General features: G+C 40.3%; 1 pseudogene across 1 annotated transcript; it reads right to left on the reverse strand.

Moving 5' to 3' along the window:
• Window positions 1-1,262: 1,262 nt before the first annotated feature.
• Window positions 1,263-1,820, reverse strand: LOC307108697 (large ribosomal subunit protein uL6-like; annotated as a pseudogene). The gene has a single exon. The product of its transcript is annotated as a large ribosomal subunit protein uL6-like (transcript).
• Window positions 1,821-6,379: the final 4,559 nt, after the last annotated feature.

Below are 6,379 nucleotides of genomic sequence, written 5' to 3' on the forward strand. Positions count from 1 at the left end.
TAAAATGAGCACAGCAGATACGCCTTGCATAAAAGGTTCCCAGAACCAATGAAAGCTTGGATAAAAGGAGATACCATCTGGTACCTCAGATTCCTGCTTCTTTCCTCATGACCAACCCTCAGGCCCTCCCCGTTCTGGTGTGTGATGCTGAATGGTGAGCTTATCTTATCTCACTTGACAGATCATTTCCCAGGAACCACTCTGTCTCCTGAGCCCTGGGCACAATCATTTCTAGGAGTGCTCAACTGTTCCCTCAGTGCCTCACTGCTCATCTTGCCAAAATTCTCCATAGGCTCTTTTAAATAAATGCAATTCTTATACTTTGACCATTAGACTGCATTGGCAATTGATTTGTATACACATTAGAAAGTGTGTTATTGCATAGTAGGTAGGCATATAATTTAGAATTGGTTATGTGATGCTGTGGTCAGTTCTAGAAAGAAAAAGTATAGACCTGTTATTGCAGCATTGTTCCTATGAGAAAATCAGAGTTGATTCACAATCTTTTGATTTATTATACCTTTTTGAGTAAGTCAACCTATTGTAAGTTTAAGAACTCCTTGTACTAGTATTACTATTTGTAATCATTGGATCTTTGTTGAATTCATTATGAAGAGATTAGGTTAGTCCTGCCAGCTTTAATACCATATAATCAAAATTTGAGGAACAGAATGGGGAGAACACGTAAGTCATGGGCAGCTGGGTATGAAAGGGAAAGAAAAATGACTCCCTTTCTGGAAAAAGGAGGAGCTTTCTTGACAGAATTCACTAAAACAAATTAATAATTGACTTTTAGGTATTTGCAGTTAGTGCCCCATTGCTCTATTAACACAAACAAACAAACAAAAGGAAACAGGATTGCCATTGACTGTTCTCTAAACTTCCAGTAACATTAAAAGATATTTTACTAGAACACCTATCTGATCCAAGCTAACTCAGCAAGAAAAGGCAGCCAAGATCAGGTGACAGGCTACTGTGAATTCTACATACCTTAGGAACCTAATTGCTAGCTTAAAGATTCATTATTTTAAATTTAATTAGATTACTTACCAACTCTACATGTTATCTTCTACTTCTTTGCACATTTATAGAGCTCTGAAAAATCTCCAAAGAGTGCTCCATCCAATGGCTTGTTTTTTCTTTCTCCTCCTGTGGAACTTTTTTTTTCAACACATGGCTTATGTTACATCTTTAAAATATCACAAATAAGTCTGAGTAATCATCTGGCCTCTTGCTGTTTCTCTAGCTAGACAACTTAGATCTTATTCATCAGCCTGCTTACTGTTCCTTTTTTGGAAACATAGATACCCTCCAAAAATTTTCTGATAACCTCGTTTTCAACTGCCATGGCTTGCTGAATCAAAACAGCTGAATCCAAGTTCAATGTCATTTCCTTCAAGAATTAACTCATCTTTGTAGGCTTGATATACTGAATAGGCAATGCCTGACCTCATCCAAACCCTGCAGGTGTATTTTTCACCCAAGAAATTTCTGATTTCAACAAGAGAACAATTCTCCTGATAGGGAATGAGCATACACAGGCCTCATTTTGTAAGGAAGTCCAGTGTAACACCCTTGATCATGTTCTGTACATGACTACAGATGATGCGAATGGTAGCCAGTTCCTTGCTATTTCCCCACTGTTTGTCAATCTGGAGCATCTTCTTTTTCTTTCCAAGGAAATGGAGTTCTACGTTGATGTGATTGAAGTCCCTCCTCCGGGTGCCTCTGGGACACTTCATAATAACTGTGCTTCCCTCCAGAGTGAGATTGACATTTTCTGGAATGTCAACGGTCTGATTGCTGAAGATGGTCTTCATCCTCATAATAAATGGGGGGGGGGGGGGGGACGAGTCCTGTGGGTCATTTTTAATATTTGCTCTCAGTTTCAACAGCCTCTTGTCTTCTTGCCATCCATAAAGTTTTCAACCCTGGTGTGTGTGTGTGTGTGTGTGTGTGTGTGTGTGTGTGTGTGTGTGTAGGGGTAAAAGGGAAACTGCCTGTTTCTCTCAGCAAATCCCTGTTTCTAGCAAGAGGCAGCGAGGGCAAGAGGAGAGTAGGCCTGATTCTGCAGGTGGGGCCGGTGGGGCGGGTGGGGGGGGGGGGGCGGCTCTAACATCCCCAGCTTCACACATTGGCTAGTCTTTTTGTTCACCAACCAAAGCAATGTTGTGGTAAATAGAGATTTGACTATATAGTTCCTCTTCCAAAGCATGCTATTAAGGTATTAGTAGAGCAGCCTCAGCAATGTAGCCTAAGACCCCCTGAACACCTGCTTGCAAGTGTTCAATTTCGTCCTTATCCTTTTTTTTCTGTTGAAAAATGATTTTTTTGAAAAAATCATTTCCTCACATTCAAGTTATTAGATGTTTTTTTCTGTGTCCATAAAGGGGGAAATTTGACATCCAAGAGTGTGAATTGGACATTTCCCTATCTACTTGAAGTTGTAAGATAGTGATTGTAAGATCCCCGGTTCATATAACAGAAATCAGCATCTCACATTTTTTATGTGATTTTCTAAGAAATTTGCTGGGATTTTTCTCTTGTCTATACATTCAACATTGGCTGCTAAAATGTGTGTCCACCTCAACTTTTTCCCACACCCTATGATAATTCAATGATTTATTTCATAGCTTTGGGAATAAAAGATTGTTTTAAAATTCAGTATAAACTATGTAAACAATTACCCTTGTTTCTCTTCTTTTTTCTTCTTTTTAGTAAAACCCAAGGGATTAGTAATAGATTATTTTTCTTGAGAAAAATTTATTCCCCTTAGAGGACCATGAAATGATCTTTTTCATTTTTTCCTGCTGAGGAGACTTCAGATGCGGTGGCAAGTTATTTGGGATCATGTGGATACAGGCAACCACTCTAGGAAAAGCAGAACAAGATGGAAGGAGCCAAGGTTCCTGATACCAGGAAGACTCTGTGCCATTAAGACATTGTTAGTTTTGTGTTGAGTTATACCTAATGGCTTGTTGGACTCAATAATCCATAGTGTGCAAGGCTTCTAAAATTTTTTTGGTGATTGAATTTTCAGTAATAAGGAGCTTGTATTAACACTAGTGACCATTTCCCCCTAATTTATTTGTCAGGGACCCAGTTTTAAATCATTCCCTGTATGCATATGAACTTGTAAAATCCAGTATTCTCACTTTTGGATTGTGGAAATACTGTATCATTACTGAACCAGATAGCTTTTGGCTGCAAGTAACTGAAACCCCAAATCAAATAGATTTTAATATTTTTAAAAAGGCTTTGGGTAAGATTTGGTCTGGCTTCATTCCTTTGAGAATTTCTTGGCTCTGATGGCCTTAGTGATCTCTATCATCATGTTAGATTTTTTTAAAATGAGAACTGAGGTGAGACTACTCAATTCCAGAAGAATTTTTAGCTGAATCCATGATGGCCCAGCTAAAGTCTACCTTTCTAAGCACCCTTGCAGCTGGGTGTGACCACGTGACCAGATCTGGTCAATAGGATATGAGCAGGAGACATGAATGCAATTTCTGAGTCTTGTTCTTAGAAAGACGAGGCATGCACTCCTTCCACCTTTTCCTTCTTCCCCTTGAATAGACTTGGGACATGGTAATTATACAGGTAAAGGCAACTCTTTTGAAGACAAACCCATCTCGAATCCTACAAATTAAGGCAGAGCAAAGAGAAAGGATTCTGGGCCTCTGACACTGTGAAACTGCCATGGTAGCCTTGAACTGCTAATGCTTTATCTCTATATAGGGGGAAAAAAAAGACTCTGTTTTGTTTAAACCACTATTATTCTGGATCTTTATAGAGCAGCCCACTAGAATCTCTGGGGTCCCCAAGACCCTTTTAATGGATTTCTGAGGGTAAGTCTATTTTTTATCCTCACCCAAGGATATCTTTATTAATTTTAGAGACAGAGAGGAAAGGGGAGAGGGGCCCTGATTGGTTGCCTCCCATACCCACCTTGTCTGGGGATTGAACCTGCAGCCTTGATATGTGCCCAGACCGTGAATTGAACCCAAAACCTTTTGGTGTATGGAATGATGCTCCAACCAACTGAGCCACAGGGCAAAGGCGGTCATTCTATTTTTATAATAATACTGTTGTAGGTTGGATAACAGCCCACCAAAGATCTCCTTAAATTCCTATCGTGTCAAGGATAAAATTCAAAATCAATAATGTGATGACAAAATCTCATTATTTGCCCTGCCAGTACCCCTCCTAGGTCCCTTTGGATCATTACACTCCAGCTTCTCTGGACTCTTTTCGTTTCTTGAACTCGCTAATCTCTTTATTGCCTTATGGACTATGCATTTATTGTACCCTGGAATAATCCACCCACTCTTCATTTACCTGTAATTCATCCTTCAGCTCTCAGCATACAATGTCACTCCCACACAGAGGCCTTTGCTGATCTCTACCCATTTATTCTTTCTCATCAATCCTGGCACTTTCCTTTGCTGACCCTTATCACACTGTAGTTATACGTTTATTTATATGTGCCCTTTGTTATGTCTGATTCTCCCACTAAAATTCAAGTTCCATTAAGGCAGAGCTGTGTTTGTTTTGTTCTTGTACATTCTGTGACTAGTGCAGTTTCTGATACATAATAATGATCAATAAATGCTTGTGGAATGAATAAATAAACAATATCGCAAGATGAGCGTGTTTAATTCAATTTATTATCCAACCACCTATTAAACGTTTGTTGATACCTATTAGTGTTAAGTACTGGGAATAAAAATATGAACAAGACACATCTCATATGTCTTTGCAAATAGGATCTTGAGAAGGGGAGATTACTTGGATTATCCAGGTGAGCCATTAATGTCATTATATGTTTTCATTTTTTTAAAAAGTTTGGAGACCATTTTATTTAAATGCATGAACAACCAATGAGCTACTGCAATCCAAGAAAGCTCTTTACATTTAGAACCTTTTTGGAAGATGAAGTAAGACTGTTGGTATTTAGCAGATTCCTCCTGCCCCCCCCCCCCCCAGACTGAGACATAGAGACACAGATAAATGTTTATACAGTTAAAGAGCAGAGGCCCACGTAAAATTTCACACCCCAAGCTGGCTCCCCAACCCAAAAGTTACCATTGGCCCCTGAGAACACCCAAAGACTCCCCCTTCTAGGTTTCACACAATATCAACTGCAGAAACACGCATGGCAAAGTCTAAGTCCTATGCATATCACAGCACACACACACACACACATCTTTCAGAGGGAATGCAAGTTGTCAGAGATCACAGCCCCATGTCTGGTGGTTTTGTGATGAGCAGCTTACTAGCAAACACATCTCCCAGAGTTGTGAGCAGGCAAATACATCGAGCTCATTTTGCTGTAATTCCATCTATTTTGCAATGTCTACACAGTGTCTGTCATTGACTGTTAACTTACTCATTCTTGACAGAACTCTGCTTTGAAGATTCCACATTTTAAAAAATGCCAGAGGCATTTTCACACTTGTTAGCTTGACCACCACCACTAAGGTATATGAGCAAGTTAAAGGGTAGGTGGAGGTAGGCAAAGGGGCAGGGGAAGGGGCTTGAAAAGAGACTTTGCTTGGGGCAATGGGTGCACAATGTAGTGTGCAGATGATGTTTTGTTTTCTTGTTTTTTTTAAATTCTCACCTGAGGATATTTTTCCATTGATTTTTAGAGAGGGAGTAGAAGGAGATGGAAAGACAGAGAGAAATATTGATGTGAGAGAAACACATCCATTGGTTGCCTCCTGCATGCACCCCAACTGAGGTAGGTGCCCTTGACTGGAATTGAATCCGAGACCCTTCAGTCCGCAGGCCGATGCTCTATCCACTGAGCAAACCGGCTAGGGCACAGATGATGTTTTAATGAATTGTACACTTGAAACCTGTACCCTGATTAATTCAATTTGAAAAAAAAAGGAGTAAGTGTTCTCTATGCCTTACTTGCTACAGTTTCCTTCTTTGGAGAGGATTCCCATAATGGTAACAGCGATGGGGGAAGCTGGTGCCAACAACACAAATACATTTCTGTGGTGGAAAGTCCGGCAACTCTCCTATCTCACTTGAGAAGGCTTTCTCCTTGGGATGGTGCTGGGTCCCCTCTGGGGAATGGAGAGTCTTGGCAGGGTGTCCACTGAAGACTGGATATTTTCTGTGGTTTCTTGCTCTTCAATTCACAAATTGTTTACAAACAATTTCAGATAAGGCATGGGAGAGTGCTTAGGAGTTTTGTTTTGACTTTGGGAAACTAAGAAGCCATTATACGTATTCTTATAAAAGGTAGCTTTTACAACACAGAGAGAAGATAAGGTGATGTGACCACGGAGAACGATGTTGGGATGAGGTGACCCAAGCCGAGGGATGCCGGCAGCTGCCAGAAGCTGGAAGAGGTGAGGAGCAGATT

Source organism: Cnephaeus nilssonii (genome assembly GCF_951640355.1).
Source record: "Cnephaeus nilssonii genome assembly, chromosome: 12".
Taxonomy (NCBI): Eukaryota; Metazoa; Chordata; class Mammalia; order Chiroptera; family Vespertilionidae; genus Cnephaeus; species Cnephaeus nilssonii.